The sequence below is a fragment of the Pristiophorus japonicus genome, chromosome 1, assembly GCF_044704955.1.
Source record: "Pristiophorus japonicus isolate sPriJap1 chromosome 1, sPriJap1.hap1, whole genome shotgun sequence".
Taxonomy (NCBI): Eukaryota; Metazoa; Chordata; class Chondrichthyes; family Pristiophoridae; genus Pristiophorus; species Pristiophorus japonicus.
This window is the reverse complement of record NC_091977.1, coordinates 59,858,205-59,885,808: the sequence shown is the minus strand read 5'-3', so window position 1 is coordinate 59,885,808 and position 27,604 is coordinate 59,858,205.

Below are 27,604 nucleotides of genomic sequence, written 5' to 3'. Positions count from 1 at the left end.
ACATTGGATTTGAGTAAAACATTACCGATCTAACTGCAATACATCAGATCTAAATTTATTTACTCATTCCACTTACAATTCCAATTATATAAATATATAAGTAAATGTAAATAAATATAATACTCTGCCGGAACCGACAAGGTTGTTCCAGCGCTTGCGGCATTGGTTGCCCTCATGCACCTCGTGCGTCATCGACGAGACCACCTCAGCGATTTCGGACCAAATCTTCTGATAAACTTTCGGGGTAGGATTCCCACGCCCACCCCGGGTCAATTGACCCCAACGTGACTCCACCTCCTGCAGGAGGACAGCATTTGCCTCATCCGAGAATCTCCTCGCTCTTTTTCGTACTCTCATCTCCAATTCCTCTCCAACCTCACTGCCCTCACCAGCCTCCTCCACCTCCACATCATGCTCTCTCATCTCTTCTATGCCTTCCATTTTTAAAATATTTTTCTGACCGATATTTCTCTCTCACAGAACTAAATAGAAATATTTGTAATGAGTACTCCTCAGTAAAATCCTTCAAAACTCCTACAATACAAAACAAACACCAACACAACAAATCCACACATGTTTTCTCTTCCTCTCTGCTCTCTCTCACTCTCTCTCCTCTTCTGTGCATATATTGATGACCCCTGACCTCCTACAACGCGGAAAAAGACCGTTGCTTTGGATGCCGACATTTTACAACAGAAGAAAAAAATGCTAACACCCATTTCACATCGCTCCCGCTATTGCCCATTTTATAAAATGGAAACTAGGGGGTTTGAAAATGGGTGATAATCCGGTGATCTCAAAACCCATAATAAATGCTAACGCTGGAAATAATGCCCATTTTTGGGCGATCTGCACAATAATGGAAAGTCTAGCCCTATAAAATCTGACACAATACCGAGTTTTATTTTACTGCAGTCTACCAGGACAAACATATCCTGGTCTAATGAGAAAAGACATCTAAAGACTTCATCAAATTTCAAGTGATCGTCATTTATGCCACCAGGCGCTTGAAGACTCCAGGACAGGTTAAGTTGGGTTCTTAGTTAATTCGTGTGTTGGTGGTTAAATAAAAGATCGATGCGAGAGATAATATCTGTATGGTTTTCAGTTAAGGTGGATTCAGGTCAATGAATCTCACTATAACACATGGGGCCCAAGTTTCCACATGATTTGTGCCTGATTTTTAGGAGCAACTGGTGGAGAACGGACTATCTTAGAAATCGCAATTCTCCACTTTTTTTTTCTGCAGTTCTAGTCAGGTAGAACAGTTCTACTTTGGAACAGAATTTTTTCTTCAAAAGGGGGCGTGTCCGGCCACTGACGCCTGATTTGAAAGTTTCCACAGTGAAAACGTACTCTAATACTCTAAACTAAAGTAGAATGGAGCAAGTGAAGATTTTTGTAGAACTGAAAAAACCTGTTCTACACATTAAAAAATCAGGCGCAGGTTACAAATTAGGCGTCCAGAACGAGGTAGGGGGGGGAAGGGAAGTCATTAAATTCTATAATAAATCCTTATTTATACTTATACAAATATTATACAAATAAATCCAACCTGAATAAACATTTATAAGCAAAGAAAAGATTAAATAAACCATCTTCCTACCTGTGTGAAAGTGCTTCAGGCAGGCCTTTCGGGACCGAAAGCTGAACGGGCCGGCCCAAGACTTCGGGCAGGGCCTGTCCCCAGCACCAGATTTACAGGTAGGTGGCGTGAGAGAGAGGGAGAGAGAGGGGGGGGGGGGGGAAAGGGGGGTGGGGGAGAGAGAGAGGGGGGGGGGAGAGAGAGAGTGAGGGAGGGGGGGAGGTCAGGTCGGATCCAGTCCGGGAGCAGGAGTCGGGTCGGGTCCCGTGGGGAGGGGGGGGGAGCGCGGGTCGGGTTGGGTCCAGTCGGGGGGACGGGGAGCGGGAACAGGAGCGCGGGTCGGGTCGAATCAGTCGGGGGGGGGGCACGGGTGTCGGGTCTGGTCCGGAGGCGGGGGGGGGCGGGGAGCGGGTGTCGGGTCTGGTCTGGTCCGGAGGCAGGGGGTGGGGGGGAGGGGAGCGGGTGTCGGGTCTGGTCGGGAGGCAGGGGGGTGCGGGGAGCGGGTGTCGGGTCTGGTCGGGGGGGGGGAGCAGGAGCTGGCCGTGGGAGGAGCCTTATTCACGCAGCCCTAGTGAGGCCATTCGGCCAGGGCTAGGGGCTGCTTGCTTCGGGCCCCTCCCACACAGTTCGGCGCCTGGAGCTACTGCACTTGCGTGTCGACTGTAGCGCGCATGTGCAGAGGTCCCGGCACTGTTTTCAGCGCAGGGACCTGGCTCCGCCCCCCCACAGCTCGTGCTGCGCTGCGCCAGGGCCAGAGGACCTGCAAGTAGGTGGAGAATACTGAGGATTTTTTTAGGCGCACTTTGTGGCGCGAAAAACGGGCGTCCAAGTCGGGACTGCGCCGTTCTAGGCGCGTGTGGAAACTTGGGCCCCTAATGTGGGAGGTGTGAAAGTCATAAATAATCTGACAGTAATGGCGCCCCAACAGAGCGCTGAGACAGACCACCAGAATAGAGTGCTGGACTAGACTATGTATACAAGCTACTATGGAAGATCAAACAAAGGGCCCAAATTTCCCCATGAGTTGCACCGTTTTTTTTGGTGTAACTTGATTTTTCTGGTGTATCTTTTTAGTTGCAAATATGGCCATTTAATGTGCGTCAGTTTAAGTGAGTTAGGTTTTTTGTTAGGTCAGTTTTTTTTTTCAAAAAGGGGCGTTCCTAGCCACTTACAACATTTATGCCAATTTGGCCAGAAAAAAGTTGTACTAAACTAAATTAGGGCAGCGTATGTGTCCACTTTTGTCCGCACAGAAAGACCTTACATGCAGTTAAGGAATCGGCGCAACTACATTTAAAGCACCACCAAGCACCAAACAAAGCACAGAAAGTAATAAGCAATTAATTAACTAATAAAATATAAGGAACCCTGCCCCTAAAGTACCAAAACCAAAGTAATAAGCAATCAATAAATAACAAATAAAAAATATATAAGGAACCCTGCACCTAAAGCACCAAAATCAATCAGTAAATAACAAAAAAAATAGAAGTCCGACCTTAGGGAACGCAGCAGGCCGCCGATGAGGGAGTCCATTCGGCCAGGGCTAGGAGGAGGGGGGGTGGAGAGAGGAGGGGGGGAGAGAGGAGGAGGGGGGATGGAGGGGGGAGAGGGGAAGGGGAGGGAGAGGAGGTGGGGAGGTGGAAGTACCCTCTTGCAAAGCACATCTAGACCGGCATGGCATCAAACACCCGCATGAATTCCCGATTCATCTGGTCGAGAATTACAAACCCAGCAACTCTTCAGGAGTTTTACAATCAGGTCAGAGGCATCGTCACTGGTGGATTCAAGAATTATCACCACGGGCCCCTCCCAGGCCAAAATTCCATCTTGATTTTCTTAAGGTGTTTCTAATCTGTAAATCCCCTAATCCAAGAGTGAAAGGAATCAAATCATCTTTTGACATGAAGGGAAGAAAACAACCAGATGAAACAGCCTGCAGAGCACACTCTGGCCGCCGATGAGGGAGCCCATTTGGCCAGGGCTAGGGGCGGCGTGCTTCGGGCCCCTCCCACACAGCCTGCAGCACGCATTTGCAGAAACAGCCTGCCAGGAACTACTGCACATGCGCGCAGACTCGAGCGTGTCTGTGCAGAGATTCCGGCACTGTTTACAGTGGCGGGACCTGGCTCCGCCCCCAATCCATTGGGCCACGCTGCGCCACGACGGAGGAGAGTCTGGGGAGTGGCCAGAATACGGAGGTCTTTTTTTGGCACGCTTGGAGGCGGACAAAAGCGGCGCAGCTCGAGTGAGGGCGCCAGAAAAACATGTTAGGGAAATTTGGGCCCAAAGTACTTAAAGAGAGAGCCGTGTGCTCAGTGTGTGGTCAGTATGAGGAGCTGTGGCAAGTGGTGTGCACTCTGTTTGAAAATAATCGTTCATGCCAGAAGAATGTGGAGGCTTTCTGGTTGTTAGCTGCCAAAGAGGAGTGGCAGATTACATAACAAGTATTTAAAGAGTTAACTGTAAAGAGCAGTGATGGATCGAGGCTGTACATTGCAGAGGTTCTGCAGGATGGTTTGGTTTTATTATCAACAGAGTTAAGATCAGGTCGTTCAGAGTGTACAAATGTTGGAAAAGAGTTCCATAAAATAAACCCTGGATGAGACACTTGAGGTGCAACAAAAGGGTTAGGAATAAGGAAAGAAATTAAAAAGCCCAAAACTAAAGCTAAAGTTACTATGAGAAAGAAATAGGATAATGTTTTATAGGTGTTCTGTTTTTATTTTAAAGTGGAAACTCTTTCTGAAAGTTTGTGTGAATTACTTTTTTCATTGAATTGAAAGATCACTTTAAAAGGTGTCTGTGCATTTGTTTGCCTTTTTGTTAGCGCCACCCACAATTCTGTGCACCCTTGTACATGGCCTTCTTTGACCTTACAAAGGCCTTTGACACTGTCAACCGCGAGGGACTATGGAGCGTCCTCCTCCGTTTTCAGCTGCCCCCAAAAGTTTGTCGCCATCCTCTGCCTGCTCCACGACGACATGCAGGCCGGGACCCTGACCAACGGATCCATCACAGACCCAATCCACATCCGGACCGGGGTCAAGCAGGGCTATGCCATTGTGCCAACCCTCTTCTCAATCTTCCTCGCTGCCATGTTCCACCTCACACTCAACAAGCTCCCCGCTGGAGTGGAACTAAACTACAGAACCAGTGGGAACCTGTTCAACCTTCATCGTCTCCAGGCCAGGTCCAAGACCGTCCCGACCTCTGTCATCGAACTACAGTACACAGACACGCTTGCGTCTGCACACATTGAGAGACTGAACTTCAAGTCATAGTGAACATCTTCACTGAGAAAGCATGGGCCTTACATTGAACATCCTTAAGACGAAGATCCTCCACCAACCTGACCCTGCCACACAGCACTCCCCCTCAGTCATCAAGATCCTGGACAACATGGACCACTTTCCATACCTCGGGAGCCTATTATCAGCAAGGACAGACATCGACGACGAGGTTCAACACTGCCTCCAGTGCACCAGCGCAGCCTTCGGCCGCCTGAGGAAGCGAGTATTCGAAGATCAAGCCCTCAAATCTGCCACCAAGCTTATGATCTACAGGGCTGTAGTGATACCCGCCCTCCTGTATGGCTCAGAGACGTGGACCATATACAGTAGACACCTCAAATCGCTAGAGAAATACCACCAATGATGTCTCCGCAAGATCCTGCAAATCCGCTTGGAGGACAGACACAACAACGTTAGTGTCCTCGATCAGGCCAATATCCCCAGTCATCATAGGCAGTCCCTCGGGATCGAGGAAGACATGCTTCCACTTTTAGCATAAGTTCTTAGGTGGCTGTACAGTCCAATACGAGAAACACAGTTTCTGTCACAGTTGGGACAGATAGTCGTTGAGGGAAAGGGTGGGCAGGGAACCTGGTTTGCCACACGCTTCTTCCGCTGCCTGCGCTTGATTTCTGCATGCTCTCGACGACGATACTCGAGGAGCTCCCGAATGCACTTCCTCCACTTAGAGCGGTCTATAGCCAAGGACTCCCAGGTGTCAGGAGGATGGGAAACTGTGCAGGGAGACAGAGGGAAATAAAACGGAGTCAGAAGCAAAATATAGAAAGGAGAATAGTAAAAGTGGAGGGCAGAGAAACCCAAAGCAAAAAACAAAAAGGGCCACATTACAGCAAAATTCTAAAGGGGCAAAGTGTGTTAAAAAAACAAGCCTGAAGGCTCTGTGCCTCAATATGAGGAGTATTCGGAATAAGGTGGATGAATTAACTGCGCAGATAGCAGTTAACGAATACGATGTGATTGGCATCACGGAGACATAGCTCCAGGGAGACCAAGGCTGGGAACTCAACATCCAAGGGTATTCAGCATTTAGGAAGGATAGACAGAAAGGAAAATGAGGCGGGGTGGCGTTGCTGGTTAAAGATAAAATCAATGCAACTGTAAGGAAGGACATTAGTCTGGATGATGTGGAATCGGTATGGGTGGAGCTGCGGAATTCCAAAGGGCAGAAAATGCTCGTGGGAGTTGTGTACAGACCACCAAACAGTAGTAGTGAGGTTGGGGATAGCATCAAACAAGAAATAAAGGACATGTGCAATAAAGGTACAGCAGTAATCATGGGCGACTTTAATCTACACATTGATTGGGCTAACCTAATTGGTAGCAATGCGGTGGAGGAGGATTTCCTGGAGTGTAATAGGGATGGTTTTCTAGACCAATATGTCAAGGAACCAACCAGGGAGCTGGCCATCCTAGACTGGGTGATGTGTAATGAGAAGGGACTAATTTGCAATCTTGTTGTGCGAGGCCCCTTGGGGAAAAGTGACCATAATATGGTAGAATTCCTTATTAAGATGGAGAGTGACACAGTTAATTCGGAAACTAGGGTCCTGAACTTAAGGAAAGGTAACTTCGACGGTATGAGGCGTGAATTGGCTAGAATAGACTAGAAAACGATACTCAAAGGGTTGACGGTGGATAAGCAATGGCAAATATTTAAAGATCACATGGATGAACTTCAGCAAATGTACATCCCTGTCTGGAGTAAAAATAAAACTGGGAAGGTGGCTCAACCATGGCTAACAAAGGAAATTAAGGATAGGGTTAAAGCCAAGGAAGAGGCATATAAATTGGCTAGACAAAGCAACAAACCTGAGGACTGGGAGAAATTTAGAATTCAACAGAGGAGGAATAAGGATATAATTAAGAGGGGGAAAATATAGTACGAGAGGAAGCTTGCAGGGAATATAAAAACTGACTGAAAAAGCTTTTATAACTATGTGAAGAGAAAAAGATTAGTAAAGAGAAACGTAGGTCCCTTGCAGTCGGATTCAGGTGAATTTATAATGGGGAACAAAGAAATGGCAGACCAATTGAACCAATACTTCGGTTCTGTCTTCACGAAGGAAGATACAAATAACCTTCCGAAGGTACTAGCGGACAGTGGGTTTAGTGAGAAGGAGGAACTGAAGGATATCCTTATTAGGCGGGAAATTGTGTTCGGGAAATTGATGGGATTGAAGGCCGATAAATCCCCGGGGCCTAATAGTCTGCATCCCAGAGTGCTCAAGGAAGTGGCCCTAGAAATAGTGGATGCATTGGTGATCATTTTCCAATAGTCTATCGACTCTGGACTGGAGGAAAAAAGAGGGAGAGAGAAAACGGGTAATTATAGACTGGTTAGCAAGACATCAGTAGTGGGGAAAATGTTGGAATCAATCATGAAGGATGAAATAGCAGTGCATTTGGAAAGCAGTGTCAGGATCGGACCAAGTCAGCATGGATTTATGAAAGGGAAATCATGCTTGACGAATCTTCTGGAATTTTTTGAGGATGTAACTAGCAGAGTGGACAAGGGAGAACCAGTAGATGTGGTGTATTTGGACTTTCAAAAGGCTTTTGACAAGGTCCCGCACAAGAGATTGTTGTGCAAAATCAAAGCACATGGTATTGGGGGTAATATACTGACGTGGATAGGGAACTGGTTGGCAGACAGGAAGCAGAGAGTCGGGATAAACGGGTCCTTTTCAAAATGGCAGGCAGTCACTAGTGGAGTGCCGCAGGGCCCGGTGCTGGGACCCCAGCTCTTTACAATATACATTAACGATTTGGATGAAGGAATAGAGTGTAATATCTCCAAGTTTGCAGATGACACTAAACTGGGTGGCGGTGTGAGCTATGAGGATGACGCTAAGAGGCTGCAGGATGACTTGGGCAGGTTAGGTGAGTGGGCAAATGCATGGCAGATGCAGTATAATGTGGATAAATGTGAGGTTATCCATTTTGGGGGCAAAAACACGAAGGCAGAATATTACCTGAATGGCGGCAGACTAGGAAAAGAGGAGGTGCAACGAGACCTGGGTGTCACGGTTCATCAGTCACTGAAAGTTGGCACGCAGGTGAAGAAGGAAAATGGTATGTTGGCATTCATAGCTAGGGGATTTGAATATAGAAGCAGGGAGGTCTTAATGTAGTTGTACAGGGCCTTAGTGAAGCCTCACCTGGAATATTGTGTTCAGTTTTGGTCTCCTAGTCTGAGGAAGGATGTTCTTGCTATTGAGGGAGTGCAACGAAGGTTCACCAGACTGATTCCAGGGATGGCTGGGCTGTCATATGAGGAGAGACTGGATCAACTGGGCCTTTATTCACTGGAGGTTAGAAGGATGAGAGGGTATCTCATAGAAAAATGTAAGATTCTGATGGGACTGGACAGGTTAGATGTGGGAGGAATGTTCCCGATGTTGGGGAAGTCCAGAACCAGGGGACATAGTCTTATGATAAGGGGTAGGCCATTTAGGACTGAGATGAGGAGAAACTTCTTCACTCAGAGAGTTGTTAACCTGTGGAATTCCCTGCAACAGAGAGTTATTGATGCCAGTTCGCTGAATATATTCAAGAGGGAGTTAGATGTGGCTCTTACGGTTAAGGGGATCAAGGGGTATGGAGAGAAAGCAGGAAAGGGATACTGAAGGAATGATCAGCCATGATCTTATTGGCCTACTCCTGCACCTATTTTCTATGTTTCTATGTCAGTGGGGATGTTGCACGTTATCAGGGAGGCTTTGAGGGTGTCCTTGTAACGGTTTCCCTGCCAGCCTTTGGCTCGTTTGCCGTGGACGGGTCCCGAGTAGAGCGCTTGCTTCGGGAATCTCGTATCTGGCATGCGAACTATGTAGCCTTCCCAGCGGAGCTGATCAAGTGTGGTCAGTGCTTCAATGCTGGGGATATCCCCAGTATCGAAGCACTGACCACACTCGACCAGCTCCGTTGGGCAGACCACATTGTTCGCATGCCTGACACAAGACTCCCAAAGCGAGCGCTCTACTCTGAACTCCTACACGGCAAGCGAGCCCCAAGTGGGCAGAGGAAACGTTACAAGGACACCCTCAAAGCCTCCTTGATAAAATGCAACATTCCCACTGACACCTGGAAGTCCCTGGCCAAAGACCACCCTACGTGGAGGAAGTGCATCTGGGAGGGTGCTGAGCACCTCGAGTCTCATTGCCGAGAGCTTGCAGAAAACAAGCGCAGGCAGCAGAAGGAGCGTGCGGCAAACCAGTCCCACCCACCCTTTCCCTCAACAACTATCTGTCCCACCTGTGACAGAGACTGTGGTCTCGTATTGGACTGTTCAGTCGCGTAAGAACTCACTTTTAGAGTGGAAGCAAGTCTTCCTCGATTTCGAGGGACTGCCGATGATGAAGCACAGAGCTAAAAGCCATTTAATCCTTTGTAGTAATTCCTTGGATGTTGGATGTATTCAGCATTTGTAATCAATTTATTTTCTACAAGCGTATGCTATTGCAAGTTTGTTAATTGTCTGCTCTATGTATGTTACCGGATGTCTATTATTTTTGAGCAACTTGAGTCATGATTTTGGTTTTTTAACTGATTTCTTGGGCTGGCAATATCACATAAAATCTGGCATTTTTGAGTTCATAACCCATTACAGGTGTAAAGTCCTTACTCTACAGTATGAAACCACACGAGGCACATTCTGGGGATAAGGTCACTCTGTGACCTGAACTCTTTATTCACAGGACTCCAAAGACAGTGACCCTGCGTGGGACCTGCCTTTTTACACCTGAGTGATCAGGTAAGGAGTGTCGCTCACAAGTTCACCCCTTGTGGTCAAGGTGTGCATCTAGTTTGAGTGTATACAGTAATACAGTGGTGTTACATTGTAGTTACATACATGACATCACCTCCCCCCACAAAGTCTTATTGGAATCATAGGTTTAGTCTTTCAGGTGGTCGACGCTCCCTCGTGGAGCGCCGCAGTTGGGGCTCTGGTTGTTGGACACTGACGTGAGTGTCTGTCACCTGTGGTGATTCCGGCCTGTCCGGACTGACCGCAGGGACTATGCATTCTTCTGATTGCTCTTGTTGTTCGTTCACTGGCGGTGTGGTGAGCTCCATCTCATGGTCTTCTTCAGGATCCTCCGTGTCGATGCTGAATCTTTTCTTTACTTGGTCCAGATGTTTACAGCATATCTGACCATTGTTGAGTTTTACCACAATGACCCTATTCCCCTCTTTGTCAATTACAGTGCCCTCAATCCATTTGGGCCCCATGGCGTGATTGAGGACGAATACAGGATAATTTATCTCTATACATCTCCCCCTTGCAATAAGGTCATGGTACTCATTTTGTGACTTGCGCTTGCCCTCAACTATGTCGGTCAGGACTGGGTGAATGAGGGTCAACCGAGTTTTGAGTGTCCATTTCATTAGTAGCTCTGCGGGCGGGACCCCCGTGAGCGAGTGCGGTCGGGATCTATAGGCCAGCAGGAGACGCGATAGGTGGCATTGTAGGGAGGGGCCTTGAATTCTGAGCATACCTTGCTTAATGATTTGGACCGCACATTCCGCCTGGCCATTGGAGGCCGGCTTGAATGGCGCAGTCCTGACGTGGTTGATGCCATTGCCCAACATAAACTCTCGGAATTCGTAGCTTGTGAAACATGGGCCATTATCACTAGCCAGGATGTCTGGCAAGCCATGGGTTGCAAAGATCACACGTAGGCTTTCCACAGTGGTGGATGACATGCATGAATTCAGAATGATGCACTCGATCCATTTCGAGTACGCATCTACCACGATAAGGAACATCTTACCCATGAACAGGCTTGCGTAGTCAACATGAATGCGTGACCATGACCTGGTGGGCCAGGGCCACGGGCTGAGCGGGGCCTCCCTGGGGGCATTACCCAGCTGGGCACACGTCGTGCACCTGCAAACACAGTGTTCCACGTCTGAATCAATTCCAGGCCACCAAACGTGTGACCGGGCAATGGCCTTCATCAGCACAATGTCTGGGTGCTCGATGTGGAGTTCCCTGATGAATGCCTCCCTGCCCTTCTGGGGCATAATGACCCGGCTGCCCCATAGTAGGCAGTCGGCTTGGATGGAGAGCTCATCCATCCGTTTGTGGAACGGTCTGCCCTCCTCAGGGCATGCTTCGTGTGCGGGCGCCCAATCCCCAATCAGGACACATTTCTTAATCAGGGATAGGAGGGGATCTCTGTTTGTCCAGATTTTGATCTGGTGGGCTGTGATGGGTGAGCCTGCACTGTCAAAGGCATCGACAACCATGACCATCTCGGCGCTTTGCTCCGCTGCCCCCTCAGTGATAGCCAGTGGAAGCCTGCTGAGCGCGTCAGCGCAATTTTCAGTGCCGGGCCGGTGCCGGATGGAGTAGTCATAAGCAGCCAGCGTGAGAGCCCTTCGTTGTATGCGAGCTGATGCGTTGACATTGATAGCCTTACTGTCTGACAACAGGGATGTTAATGGTTTGTGGTCCGTCTCTAATTCAAATTTTCTACCAAAGAGGTACTGATGCATTTTCTTTATACCGTAGACACATGCAAGCAGTTCCTTCTCGACCATTCCATATCCCTGTTCTGCTTGAGAGAGCGACTGAAGGCATAAGCCACAGGTTGTAGTTGACCCTCAGCATTGCCCTGCTGCAACACACACCCAACCCCATAGGACGATGCATCACATGTCAGAAGCAAGTTTTTACAGGGGTCGTACAGAGTCAACAACTTGTTTGAACAAAGTAGGTTTCGCGCCCGATCAAAAGCCCGTTCCTGACAGTCTCCCCAAAACCAATCGCAATCCTTTCGCAGGAGCGCGTGTAGCGGCTCCAACAACGTGCTCAAGTTCAGCAGAAAGTTCCCGAAATAGTTCAACAGTCCCAGGAATGAACGCAACTCTGATGTGTTGCAGGGCCTGGGTGCTTGTTGAATCGCCTCTGTTTTGGATTCGGTGGGCCGAATCCCATCTGCCGCAACCCTCCTGCCCAGAAACTCAACCTCAGGAGCTAAGAACAAACATTTAGGGCTAGACTTTCCACTTCACATTGCCCATCTAAGGCCCATCTATTGCCCAAAATGGACCTCTATCGCCTATTTTGAGCAAAAAGTGGAAACTCGGCCCAAAATATCGCTGGAAAAATAGGCTGCCAAGTTTCCACTTTGATCACTGAGATGATCGCCCAAATGATCGCCCACACAAGGCCCATCCCAAGTTTCAGCACTTAGCATGCACTTCGCTGGGCCAATGCAAGGCCCAAAAGAGTGCTCAAAAATAGTTGCTTTTTCAGGGCCATAGAGAGGGAAATGGGCACTACGGACGCCATTTTTAGCCTCTGAGGACGGGTGGAGAATTGTTCTGAGTTATTTAGAGAGTAAAATTGAAGCCAATTGTACTCAGAAATTTAGGACAGGGGATATAAATAGGTATTATCACGTTATCTATACTAAATAGATCTCATGACATATCGGAATTATTTAATAAACAGTTTTTACACACTGAAATTATTTAATGATATTCCGTGGTGAAACAGAATAAACAAACAAATCTGCATGAAGAACTGTATATTGTAAAACTTATGGAAATAATAGAGAAGGTACAAAAGTTGTAGAAAGTTTTTTTTTATTCACAAAAATATATATTTTTTAAGAACGAATGAACAACACCCTCCCTCCAACCCCCCACCCCCCGCACCAACCCTCCCTTCCCTCAAAATCCCCAAAACGTTAGAAGAAGAAATTGAACATTTTAAGGAACAAGTGACCATTTCAGTCATGAAAACAAGTGACCATTTCAGTAACGATAACAAGTGACCATTTCGGTAACGATATATGATAACAAGTGACCATTTCAGTAACGATAACAAGTGACCATTTCAGTGATGACAACAAGTGACCATTTCAGTCATGATAACAAGTGACCATTTCAGTGATGACAACAAGTGACCATTTCAGTAACGATAACAAGTGACCATTTCAGAAAGAATGGAAAGTGAACAGTTAAGTAATAACAAGTGAACAAGTGAACATTTAACTATTGAATACAATTGGCCAATTTAGTAACAATAACAATAACAATAATAAGAGTATAATAAATTGATAACAGCAAGTGAACATTTTAAAACAAGTGAACTATGGAGAAGGACCTCCCCCCTCCCTACCTGTGGCCACGTTTCCCTCCAGATCCTGTCCCACCCCGTGTTCGCACCCCACCCGCCCGTTTTGGTCTACACAGACCGACACCAAGACGTCGTGCAGAGTGGGATGTCAAGACTTCCTGCCGTGGTGGAGGTGACGGAGAGGAAGCGGAAGCCTGAGGCTCTTCTTCCGAGTCTGGAGGAACTGTGCCCTCTGTACTCGCTTGTGTGCTCGGGGTCTCGCTGCGAGCAGACACGACACCTTGGGGTGCAGTGCCATGTTCAGCCAGCAACGCATGCCATAGGGCATTGGTTACGGCTGTCTGCTGCTGAATAGCCTCCAACATCTCCCGAGCAGTCTGTGACTGGTCAGAAGACCAGTTGGAGAAGTTCTGGCAGAACTCGCTCCAAGATGCTGGAAACTGGCTCCAGTTTGCAGAGAATCCCGCGAACCCCTGGATAAGGTCGTGACCAATCGCGACCGTCTTCCTGCACCGGGAAATCAAGCTCTCTGTCTGGCCCTCCAAGACAGGTGATTGCTCGCCACGCTGACCAGACCTCCATGGGGTCGGCGTTTGCAATGTGACACACCTTGTCGTCGCCACCTGCACACCGCTTGGTCCCAGTGCTTCTTCCATCTCAACCGAGATGGCCGCAGGTTGTTCCCCCACCCTGCAAAAAAAATCTCTTCTTCTTCCATCTCCATCTCCTCCTCCTCCTGCTGATATACAGCTTCTTCAGCTTCCTGCGATGTTGGAGACGGTTCAGTGGTAGTGGACTCCACTGACTCGACGACCATTTGACCTTTAATTTGATAAACAACGATTAACTATTCAAATCGTTGCATTACAATTTTTCTCAAACTCAAAACATTGCAATGCTTTCCATTACCCCATGTGCACAGGTGATCACAAGGTTTAACATGACCTTACATGACCTCATTTGAACATCTATAGTACATCACCATTATATATCAGATTATATTATAATTGCATAACATTCTATTGTAATTGCATAACTTTGTATAACATCAAATTACATTTTAATTGCATAACATTACATGCGTAACTATGATATTTTCAATATTTACTAATGATTCACACATTGCACAATGCACATTTCTCATTACTCACATGTCTCAAGGGTGGGTACGGCCACACCACAGGATGTGACCGAACAGCTTTTTGGCCCCACCAAGACCACCGCGAGCTCCTCGTAAGCACTTAAACTGTGCAGCATGGCAGAGCCCTGCCCATCCTGCATTGCTCCCGATTATTGATCGAGATCTTCTTCTGTAAATGATACGATAACATTGCACGACATAAGCAAATGGATCAGGCAATTTAAGACATTGAAGACATTTAAGACTGACAGATTTAAATGTTCTATTACAAATTAGCATTACATTGCATATTTCACACTACAACATTTAACTTTATGCTGGGTTGCATAAATTTATTCATAATTTAGTTATGTTTAAATGTAACCTAATAACATTGCAGATTCTAGATACTTTCAAGATCATTAAATAATACATAAATATAAATTTCAACTTACTCTCGCAGCTGCCAGTAGGCTGTTCCAACGCTTGCGGCACTGGTCCAGTGTCCGGGCTTCATTAGATGCTGACGTGACCACGTCGGCAATCTCTGCCCAAATCCTCCGATATGCATGGGGTGGAGGTTTCTCATGCCCACCCCGTGTCAGATCCTCCCACCTGGTGCTGACAACATTCAACAGCCTCATTGGCCTCCTCGCTGAAAGGCTTGGCCCTACTCCTTTCAAATGATGCCTCCATTATCGATTAATATGAGATTATTCAGAACACAAAATGCTTTCTCCTCTCTCTCTCTCTCTCTCCCCGACCCTCACAGAGCTTCTGAGCATGTGTGATGACCCCTGACCTCTGAAAACGCAGGAAGGAGCATCAACCTGAAAAAAAAATTAACCTGCACATGCGCAGTAATGCGTTGCTCGGGAAGCTTTATTTTTTCATTCACTTCCATTTTCTTTGGGCGATCGTAAGATCGCCGAGAAATCACATCACCCATTTGACATCGCTGGGGTAAGGCCGAGTGGAAAATCGCAAAAAAAAAAATGGGCCTTGAGTCGCCGATCAGCACGGGCGATAGGTCCCACATCGCTGGAACAAGGCCCATTTTTTTCGGCCTTAGCCTGAAAGTGGAAAGTCTAGCCCTTAGACTTTTTGAGTCGCAGGCCTACCCGGTCCAGTTGGCATAGCACCTCCTCCAGGTTGTGGAGATGTTCTTCGATGTCCTGACCCGTGATGAGGATGTCGTCCTGGAATACGATTGTTCCAGGAATAGATTTAAGGAGGCTTTCCATGTTTCGTTGAAAAATCGAGGCCGCTGATCGAATGCCAAATGGACACCTGTTATAAACGAACAGTCCCTTATGTGTGGTGATGGTGGTCAGTAGTTTAGATTCGTCGGTCAGTTCCTGAGTCATATAGGCTGAAGTGAGGTCCAACTTGGTGAACAGCTTGCCACCTGCCAGCGTGGCGAAAAGGTCCTCCGCTCTCGGGAGCAGGTATTGATCTTGTAGTGGCACCCGATTGATGGTGGCCTTGTAGTCGCCACAGATCCTGACAGAGCCATCTGCTTTTAGTATGGGAACGATGGGGCTCGCCCAGTCGCTGAATTCAACAGGCGAGATGATGCCCTCTCTCAACAACCGGTCCAGTTCGCTCTCAATCTTTTCCCGCATCACATACGGCACCGCTCTGGCTTTGTGGTGCACTGGCCTGGCGTCCGGGGTGATGTGTATCACTACTTTAGTGCCTTTGAAAGTCCCGACGCCAGGTTGGAATAGTGAATCAAATTGTTGTAGGGCTTATGAGCATGAACTTCGTTCCACAGATGACATTGCGTGAACATCCCCCCATTTCCAGTTCATCTTGGCTAACCAGCTCCTCCCCAACAGTGCGGGACCATTGACCCGGACAATCCAAAGCGGTAGCCAATTCACTAACCCATTGTCTGTGACAGCCAACATTGCACTGCCAGCACCGGAATGATTTCTTTTGTGTAAGTCCATAATTATGTGTCAACACGTGCTAATTTGGGTCTACTGGCTTTAAGTGGTCATAGCTTCTCAAATTGCTGAATGCCCATGAGTGAATGGCTGGCCCCAGTGTCCAGCTCCATGCGTACAGGGATACCGTTTAATAAAACCCTCATCATCATTGGTGGCATTTTGGTGTATGAACTGTGAATATTCGCCACATGGACCCGCTGCACCTCGGCGTCCATCGATTTGCCCCAAAGGTCATCCTGCCTCAAAGAACCCTCTTCTGGTCTATCCACCTCATATATTAGTCTGGTTGCAGGCTTCCTGCACATTCAAGCTAAGTGCCCACTGAGATTGCAGTTCCTGCAGACAAACTGTTGAAATCTGCAAGATCTAGCTGAGTGTTTTTCCCCACATCTCCAGCATGAGTTAAAGTTTCCATTGTTGGGAACAAAAGGGCTATGGCCAGGCATTCCGCACTGACTGTCCCTTTGACTGCTCTTAGGTACTCTATTAGTGGGTGTCAATGGCCCCAACCCAGGTCGTATTGTCCACTGTGATGGCATGAATGTCTGTTCAGCCTGCCATTGTGTCTGTTGAAGTCTTGCTCTGGGGACTATTGCTTCGGACTGCCCCTGCCTGCCTGCGGGGCTCTGAGTCACATCGATGATGGTAACTCCCTGATCCATCGCCGCGTTAGAGGAAGAATTGCGCGCATATATTATTTTTGTCTCTTCCTCCCCCGCCATGAAAGTTTGAACCATCAACGCCGCCGCTTCCAAGGTCAAATCCTTGGTCTCAATTAATTTGCGGAAAATTCCCGCATGACCAATGCCCTCGATAAAGAAATCCCTTAGCATCTCCCCCCTGCAGGCATCTGTGAACTTACAGAGGCTGGCCAAATGCCGGAGGTCCACTTAGAAGTCCGGTATGCTCTGTCCTTCATGACGCCGGTGGGTGTAGAATCTGTGTCGGGCCATATGTATGCTACTCGCCGGTTTGAGGTGCTCCTCGATCAATTTGCTAAGTTCTTCAAAGGTTTTGCCTGCCGGCTTTTCGGGTGCTAGTAAGTCCTTCATGAGTGTGTAAGTCTTTGGTCCGCAACTGGTCAAGAGATGAGCCCTTCGCTTGTTGGCCGCTGCATCCCCCAGCCATTCTTTCGTAACGAAGTTTTGCTGAAGCCTCTCGACAAAATCGTCCCAGTCTTCCCCAACACAGTACCGTTCCTCTGCGCTCCCGGTGGCCAATCTTGTGAGTCGTGAATTTCCGTTTCTCGTCGCCAATGTAAAGTCCTTACTCTACGGTATGAGAGCACACGAGGCACATTCTGGGGAAAGGGTCACTCTGTGACCTGAACTCTTTATTCACAGGACTCCAAAGACAGTGACCCTGCATGGGACCTCCCTTTTTATACCTGAGTGATCAGGTAAGGAGTGTCTCCCACAAGTTCACCCCTTGTGGCCAAGGTGTGCATCTAGGTTGAGTGTATACAGTAATACAGTGGTGTTACATTGTGGTTGCATACATGACAACAGGGATCAATCGTTCTAAGTTGCATGGATGTGGTTGAGTAAGTATGTTCATTTTTAATTTAAGAATGTGCACCAGAATTGAACACAAACCTTTGAATTACATCTTAAGTTAAAGACGCAGGTGTGGATTTATTTTGACTTACGATTAATTGTGCAACTGTAGAAAAATAAGCACTAAAAAGTTTTGTTTTATTAAAGACAAGCTTCAGCCTTGAAGTTATGGTTGCCATGGTATCTGGTAGAAAATTAATTTTGAAAACACATTGTTTTAATTGGATTACATTAAAAAATATATTTTGATTGTTTTATAGCTTAAATTAAAATGTGTGGGCTTGTTTAAAATCAATTTTAACATTTAGAAAGCACTGTCTTCATAATTTAGTTACTGCCAGTCCAAGACATGCTATTGTGATTGACTCCTCCCCCAATATCTAAGGTTTTGACAAGTAAGAAGTAATCAGAAATTGTAAATTGGTTGGAGAAAAAAAAGGAGAAATTAATCTATGATGAAATAAAGAAAGGAGAAAGGGAAAGATTCGATCTCTTTTCTACTGTTAAAGGCTGCAAGATTGACAGGGCTTTAAACTAGTGAAGTGTGGGGGGGGAATTCAGGAAAGAGTAAATTTAAAAGCAGCAAGAGAAATGTAGCAGAGTTTTAGGTAAAAATAAGCAGAGTGGCTCAGGAAGGTACAGAGGGCAAAGAGTTTCCGCTTCACATCGCCCATCTATGGCCCATCTATCGCCCAAAATGGACCTCTATCGCCCGTTTTGAGCAAAAAGTGGAAACTAGGCCCAAAATATCGCCGGAAAAACAGGTGCCTAAGTTTCCACTTTGATCGCCGAGATGATTGCCCAAATGATCACTCACACAAGGCCCATTCCAAGTTTCGGCACCTAGCATGCACTTCGCTGGGCTGATGCAAGGCCCAAAAGAGTGCTGAAAAATAGTTGCTTTTTCAGGGCCGAAGAGAAGGAAATGGGCACAACAGACGCCATTTTGAAATTTGGAGGAAGTGTGGAGAATTAGTTGTGAATTATTTAGAGAGTAAAGTTGAAGAAAATTGTACTCAGATATTTGGGACAGGGAATATAAATAGGTATTATCAACTTATTTTTGGTAAATAGTTTTCAAATATTGAAATTATTTTGTAAATAGGTTTTATATAGTGAAGTTATTTAATGATATTGTTGGGGCCTATCAAACGTAGAGAGTACAGAGAGTGCAGAATACAGTGATTAGAGAGTATAGAGTAGAGAGATTATTAAAATTAGTGAAAGTAATTATTGATAGTGATGGGGCCTATGCTTTCCCTGCCTTTAATTGTAACTGCTCACACACTGGTTACTGAAAGGATCAATCGAAGAGGTGGCAGAGAAATGCGTAGACGGAGACGAAAACAGAGGAGGAGACCGTACAGCCAACGAAGGTACTTGGAAAAGCAATCTTACCTGAACTTGTCTGAAAATGCTTGTCTTAGGAGTCTGCGATTCTGGAAGGAGGTCATCGATGAGATATGTCAACTCGTCAAGGATGATCTGCAGCCTTCCAGCACCATCAGAACCGCACTGTCCGTTGAGGTGAAGGTTACTGCTGCCCTAGCCTTTTACGCATCGGGATCTTTTCAGGCTTCAGCTGGCGACATCTGCCATATCTCTCAGCATGCTACATACTGCTGCATTTGACAGGTGACTGAAGCCCTTTACGCTCGCAGGATGGACTTCATAAGCTTCCCAGTGACCAGGGAGGCACAGACCGAGAGGGCTTTGGGTTTCTGGAGAATAGCAGACTTCCCCAAGGTGCAGGGAGCAATAGACTGCATGTACATTGCCCTGAAAGCACATTTAAGGAACGCAGAGGTGTTTAATACAAACATAGAAACATAGAAAATAGGTGCAGGAGTAGGCCATTCGGCCCTTCGAGCTTGCACCACTATTCAATAAGATCATGACTGATTATTACGTCAGTACCCCTTTCCTGCTTTCTCTCCATGCCCCTTGATCCCCTTAGCCGTAAGGGCCATATCTAACTCCCTCTTGAATATATCCAATGAACTGGCATCTACGACTCTCTGTGGCAGGGAATTCCATAGGTTAACAACTCTCTGAGTGAAGAAGTTTCTCCTCATCTCAGTCCTAAATGGCCTACCGCTTATCCTAAGACTATGTCCCCTGGTTCTGGACTTCCCCAACATCGGAAACATTCTTCCCGCAGTCCCGTCAAAATCTTAGACGTTTCTATGAGGTCCCCTCTCATCCTTATAAACTGCAGTGAATAAAGGCCCAGTTGATCCAGTCTCTCCTCATATGACAGTCCAGCCATCCCTGGAATCAGTCTGATGAACCTTCGCTGCACTCCCTCAATAGCAAGAACATCCTTCCTCAGATTAGGAGACCAAAACTGAACACAATATTCCAGGTGAGGCTTCACTCAGGCCCTGTACAACTGAAGAAAGACTTCCCTGCTCCTATACTCAAATCCCCTAGCTATGAAGGCCAACATACCATTTGCCTTCTTCACCACCTGCTGTACCTGCATGCCCACTTTCAGCGACTGATGAACCATGACACCTAGGTCTCGTTGCATCTCCCCTTTTCCTAATCTGCCGCCATTCAGATAATATTCTGCCTTCGTGTTTTTGCCCCCAAAATGGGTAACCTCACATTTATCCACATTATACTGCATCTGCCATGCATTTTCCCACTCACCTAACCTGTCGAAGTCATCCTGCAGCCTCTTAGTGTCCTCCTCACAGCTCACACCACCACCCAGTTTAGTGTCATCTGCAAACTTGGAGATATTACCCTCAATTCCTTCATCTAAATCGTTAATGTATATTGTAAAGAGCTGGGGTCCCAGCACTGAGCCATGCGGTACTCCACCAGTCCCTGCCATTCTGAAAAGGACCCGTTTATCCCGACTCTCTGCTTCCTGTCTGCCAACCAGTTCTCTATTCATGTCAGTACATTACCCCCAATACCATGCGCTTTGATTTTGCACACCAATCTCTTGTGCGGGACCTTGTCAAAAGCCTTTTAAAAGTCCAAATACACCACATCCACTGGTTCTCCCTTGTCCACTCTGCTAGTTACATCCTCAAAAAATTCCAGACGATTCATCAAGCCTGATTTCCCTTTCATAAATCCATGCTGACTTGGTCCGATCCTGTCACTGCTTTCCAAATGCACTGCTATTTCATCCTTCATGATCGATTCCAACATTTTCCCCACTACTGATGTCAGGCTAACCAGTCTATAATTACCTGTTTTCTCTCTCCCTCCTTTTTTAAAAAGTGGTGTTACATTAGCTACCCTCCAGTCCATAGGAACAGATCCAGAGTCGATAGACTGTTGGAAAATGATCACCAATGCATCCACTATTTCTTGGGCCACTTCCTTAAATACTCTGGGATGCAGATTATCAGGCCCCGGTGATTTATCGGCTTTCAATCCCATCAATTTCCCTAACACAATTTCCCACCTAATAAGGATATACTTCAGTTCCTCCTTTTCACTAGATCTACTGTCCCCTAGTACAATCGGAAGGTTATTAGTGTCTTCCTTCATGAAGACAGAACTGAAGTATTTGTTCAATTGGTCTGCCATTTCTTTGTTCCCCATTATAAATTCACCTGAATATGACTGCAAGGGACCTATGTTTGTCTTCACTAATCTTTTTCTCTTTACATATTTACAGAAGCTTTTGCAGTCAGTTTTTATGTTCCCTGCAAGCTTCCTCTCATATTCTATTTTCCCCCTCTTAATTAAACGCTTAGTCTTCCTCTGTTGAATTCTAAATTTCTCTCAGTCCTCAGGTTTGTTGCTTTTTCTAGCCAAATTATATGCCTCTTCCTTGGCTTTAACACCATCCTTAATTTCCCTTGTTAGCCATGGTTGAGCCACCTTCCCCGTTTTATTTTTACTCCAGACAGGGATGTACAATTGCTGAAGTTCATCCATGTGATCTTTAAATGTTTGCCATTGCTTATCCACCGTCAACCCTTTAAGTATCCGTTGCCAGTCTATTCTAGCCAATTCACGCCTTATACCGTCGAAGTTACCTTTCCTTAAGTTCAGGACCCTAGTTTCCGAATTAACTGTGTCACTCTCCATCTTAATAAAGAATTCTACCATATTATGGTCACTATTCCCCAAGGGCCCTCGCACAACAAGATTGCTAATTAGTCCCTCCTCATTACACATCACCCAGTCTAGGATGGCCAGCTCTCTAGTTGGTTCCTCGACATATTGGTCGAGAAAACCATCCCTAATACGCTCCAGGAAATCCTACTCCACCACATTGCGACCAGTTTGGTTAGCCCAATCAATATGTAGATTAAAGTCGCCCATGATAATTGCTGTACCTTTATTGCACGCATCTCTAATTTCTTGTTTGATGCTGTCCCCAACCTCATTACTACTGTTTTGTGGTCTGTTCACAACTCTCACTAGCGTTTTCTGCCCTTTGGTATTCCGCAGCTCCACCCATACCGATTCCACATCATCCAGGCTAATGTCCCTCCTTACAATTGCATTAATTTTCTCTTTAACCAGCAACGCCACCCCGCCTCCTTTTCCTTTCTGTCTATCCTTCCTTGGGGAAGAGTGACCATAATATGGTAGAATTCTTTATTAAGATGGAGAGTGACACAGTTAATTCGGAAACTAGGGTCCTAAACTTAAGAAAAGGTAACTTCGACGGTATGAGGCGTGAATTGGCTAGAATAGACTGGCAATGGATACTTAAAGGGTTGACAGTGGATAAGCAATGGCAAACCTTTTAAGATCACATGGATGAACTTCAGCAATTGTACATCCCTGTCTGGAGTAAAAATAAAACGGGAAGGTGGCTCAACCGTGGCTAACAAGGGAATTTCGTAACAGAAAGGGGTTCCACTCACTAAATGTGCAGCTTGTTGTCGACTATAATCAAACAATCATGACAGTAAATGCTACATTTCCTGGCAGCATCCATGATGCGCATATTTAACGTGTAAGTGCTAACCCTGACCTGTTTGTCTATCAGCCAGAAGGTCACAGTTGGATGCTGGGGGATAAAGGATATGGCCTTGCCAGTTGGCTGATAACCCATCTGCGTAATCCTGTCAGTGAAGCACAGAAATGGTATAATGAAAGTCACATAGCGACTCGCAACATCGTTGAATGGGCAATTGGAGTCCTAAAGCAGCGCTTCAGATGCCTGGATCATTCCGGAGGCAGCCTCCAGTACCACCCTGATCAGGTAACAGAATTTATTGTGGTGTGTTGCATGCTGCATAACCTAGTTATAAAGAGAGGACAAATAATGGCAGATCATGCTGCAGGTCCACCTCCAGAAGGAGATGAGACAGAAGAGGCAGCCGGCGAGGATGAAGAGGAGGAACAGACGGGAGAGGACGTGAGCGAAGACATAGGGGAGCTTTATCAGCATGGTAGCACCGGTACCACCTCACCTTTCCCGAAGACCAGTAGCCAGTGGCAGTTACACGGCTGCTAAGTTTTTGCGTCAGCAGCTCATTAATGAACGCTTCGCATGAACTATTATTGTTGATATTCAAATGTTCAATTACAGTTACAGTTAATCAAAAGTTTCATTTCCGTGGGGTTTCCTTGTTGTCTTTGCTGCACTGGCCTATCATGTGAATTAGTTAAAGTAAAGTTTAAAGTACTGGCAAGGTAAAAGTACTGGCATAATAACAGAATAAACAAACAAATATGCATGAAAAACTGTATGTTTGAAAACTAATGTAACTAAGAGAGAAGGCACAAAAGTTGTAGAAAAACTTTTATTTTATCAACAAACATAATTTTTTTAATGAACTAATGAACAACACCCTCGCTCCAACCCACCGCCCCCCGCACCAACCTACCCTTCCCTCAAAGCCCCAAAACTTTCGAAGAAGAAGAAATTGAAGATTTAAGTATTAATAACAAGTGGCCATTTAAGTAATGATAACAAGTGATCATTTAAGTGATGATAACAAGTGACCATTTAAGTGATGATAACAAGTGACCATTTAAGTAATAATAACAAGTGGCCATTTAAGTAATGATAACAAGTGACCATTTAAGTAATAATAACAAGTGACCATTTAAGTAATGATAACAAGTGACCATTTAAGTGATGATAACAAGTGACCATTTAAGTAATGATAACAAGTGACCATTTAAGTGATGATAACAAGTGACCATTTCAGTAACGATAACAAGTGACCATTTTAGTAAGAATAACAAGTGAACAGTTAAGTAATGATAACAAGTGAACATTTAAGTATTGATAACAAGTGACCATTTTAGTAAGAATAACAAGAGAATAATAAAGTGATAATAACAAGTGAACATTTATGCAACAATGGAACTATAGAGAAGCACTCCCCCCTCCCGACCTGTGGCCACGTTTCCCTCCAAATCCTTTCCCACCCCGTGTTCGCACCCCACCCGCCCGTTTTGGTCTACGCAGACCAACATCAAAACGTCGTGCAGAGTGGGACGGCAAGACTTCCTGCCGTGATGGAGGTAACGGAGCAGAAGCAGAAGCCTCAGGCTCTACTTTCGAGTCAGGAGGAACTGTGTCCCCGTACTCGCTTGCGTGCTAGGGGTCTCGCTGCGAATGGACACGACACGTTGGGGTGCAGCACCGTGTCCGACCAACAACGCATGCCGTAGGGCATTTGTTGCAGCTGTCTGCTCCCTAATCGCCTCCAATGTCTCCCGAGCAGTCTGTCCCACATCGCTGGAACAAGGCCCATTTTTTTCGGCCTTAGCCACCAAGTGGAAAGTCTAGACCTCTGGGCGGGAAATTGATGAAAAATAATTTAAAAGTTGGGCCGACGGCAAATGAGCGACATACACCATGAAACCGGGTGGGAGCGGGCGGGAGCTCCCAATCTTGGCGGCAAAGGCTCTTGCCGTTGAAGTGCCGCCAAGGATGGAGTCGAGCCAACGGAGGGTCGAAGACGTTCAAATAAAAATGATTGGAAAAAAAAAATTACCCTGAAGACCTTCAGGGGAACCCATTGAGGTAAATCGCTGTGAAAAAAAATGTATTAAAAAGTTCACTAACCTTTTTTTTTCAGTTTTTTAAACTTAAACTGGTTGTCATCTTCCAAAATTCTATAGATTATGGAACAGTTCCTGCAGATTGTCGGGTGGCAAATGTAACCCCACTATTTAAAAATGGAGGGAGAGAGAAAACAGGGAACTACAGACTGGTTAGCCTGACATCAGTAATAGGGAAAATGCTGGAGTCTATTATAAAGGATGTGATAACGGGACACTTAGATAATATCAACAGGATTAAACAAAGTCAACATGGATTTATGAAAGGAAAATCAGGTTTGACAAACCTATTGGAGTTTTTTGAGGATGTAACTGATAGAATAGATAAGGGAGAACCAGTGGATATAGTGTATTTGGATTTCCAGAAGGCCTTTGATAAAGTCCCACATAAGAGGTTAGTATGCAAAATAAAAGCACATAGGATTGGGGTTAATGTACTGGCATGGATTGAAAATTAGTTAGCTGACGAGAACCAGAAAGTAGGAATAAACGGGTCTTTTTCGGGATGGCGGGCAGTAACTAGTGGGGTATCACAGGGATCAGTGCTTGGTCCCAGCTATTCACAATATATATAAATGATTTGGATGAGAGAACCAAATGTAATATTTCCAAGTTTGCTGATGACACAAAACTAGGTGGGATTGTGAGTTGTGAGAAGGATGCAAAGACGCTGCAAGGTGATTAGATCGGTTGAGTGAGTGGGCAAACACATGGCAGATGCTTTTGCCCACTCATTCAACCTATCTAAAAGCAAAAGGTTACTGCACAAGATAAAAGATCACGGGATTGGGGGTAATATATTAGCATGGATAGAGGATTGGCTAACAAGCAGAAAACAGAGAGTAGGGATAAATGGTTCATTCTCGGGTTGGCAATCAGTAACCAGTGGGATGCCAAAGGGATCAGTGCTGGGACCCCAACTATTTACAATCTATATTAACGACTTGGAGGAAGGGACCGAGTGTAACGTAGCCAAGTTTGCCGACGATACAAAGATGGGAAGAAAAGCAATGTTTGAGGAGAACACAAAAAATCTGCAAAAGGTCATAGACAGGCCAAGTGAGTGGGCAAAAATTTGGCACATGGAGTATAATGTTGGAAAGAGTGAGGTCATCCACTTTGGAAGAAAAAAATCAAAGAGCAAGTTATTATTTAAATGGAGAAAGATTGCAAAGTGCTGCAGTATTGCGGGACCTAGGGGTACTTGTGCATGAAACACAAAAGGTTAGTATGCGGTCAGGAAGGTCAATGGAATCTTGGCCTTTATTGCAAAGTGGGTGGAGTATAAAAGCAGGGAAGTCTTGCTACAGTTGATCAGGGTATTGGTGAGGCCACACCTGGAATACTGCATGCAGTTTTGGTTTCCATATTTACGAAAGGACATGCTTGCTTGGAGGCAGATCAGAGAAGGTTCACTCGGTTGATTCTGGAGATGAGGGGTTGACTTATGGGGACAGGTTGAGTAGGTTGGGCCTCTACTCATTGGAATTCAGAAGAATGAGAGGTGATCTTATCGAAACGTATAAGATTATGAGGGGGCTTGACAAGGTGGATGCCGAGAAAATGGTTCCACTGATGGGGGAGACTAGAACTAGAGGGTATGATCTTAGAGTAAGGGGCCGCCCATTTAAAACAGAGATGAGGAGAAATGTCTTCTCTCAGAGGGTTGTAAATCAGTGGCATTCGCTGCCTCAGAGAGTTGTGGAAGATGGGACATTGAATAGATTTAAGGCAGAAATAGACAGTTGCTTAAACGATAAGTGTAAGGTCCTGTAGTATGAAACCACACGAGGCACATTCTGGGGACATGGTCACTCTGTGACCTTAACTCTTTATTCACAGGACTCCAAGGACGATGATCCTGCATGGGACCTCCCTCTTTATACCTGTGTGATCAGGTAAGGAGTGTCTCCCACAAGTTCACCCCTTGTGGTCAAGGTGTGCATCTAGGTTGAGTGTATACAGTAATACAGTGGTGTTACATTGTGGTTACATGCATGACATCACCTCCCCCCACAAAATCTTATTGGGATCATAGGTTTAGTCTTTCAGGTGGTCTACGCTCCCTCGTGGAGTGCCGCAGTTGGGGCTCTGGTTGTTGGACACTGACCTGAGTGTCTGTCACCTGTGGTGATTCCAGCCTGTCCGGGCTGACCGCAGAGACTGTGCATTCTTCTGATTGCTCTTGTTGCTCATTCACTGGCGGTGTTGTAAGCTTCATCTCATGGTCTTCTTCAGGTTCCTCCGTGTCGATGCTGAACCTTTTTTTTACTTGGTCCAGATGCTTACGGCATATCTGACCATTGTTGAGTTTTACCACGATGACCCTATTCCCCTCTTTGTCAATTACAGTGCGCTCAAGCCATTTTGGCCCCATGGCGTGATTGAGGACGAATACAGGATCAATTATTTCTATACGTCTCCCCCTCGCACCTCGCATTACGGTCGTGGTGCTCATTTTGTGGCTTGCGCTTGCCCTCAACTATGTCGGTCAGGACTGGGTGAATGAGGGTCAACCGAGTTTTGAGTGTTCATTTCATTAGTAGCTCTGCGGGCGGGACCCCCGTAAGCGAGTGCGGTCGGGATCTATAGGCCAGCAGGAGACGCGATAGTGGCATTGTAGGGAGGGGCCTTGAATTCTGAGCATACCTTGCATAATGATTTGGACTGCACGTTCTGCCTGGCCATTGGAGGCCGGCTTGAACGGTGCAGTCCTGACATGGTTGATGCCATTGCCCAACATAAACTCTCGGAATTCGTAGCTTGTGAAACATGGGCCATTATCACTAACCAGGATGTCTGGCAAGCCATGGGTTGCAAAGATCGCACGTAGGCTTTCCACAGTGGTGGATGACGTGCATGAATTCAGAATGATGCACTCGATCCATTTCGAGTACGCATCTACCACGATAAGGAACATCTTACCCATGAACAGGCCTGCGTAGTCAACATGAATGCACGACCATGGCCTGGTGGGCCA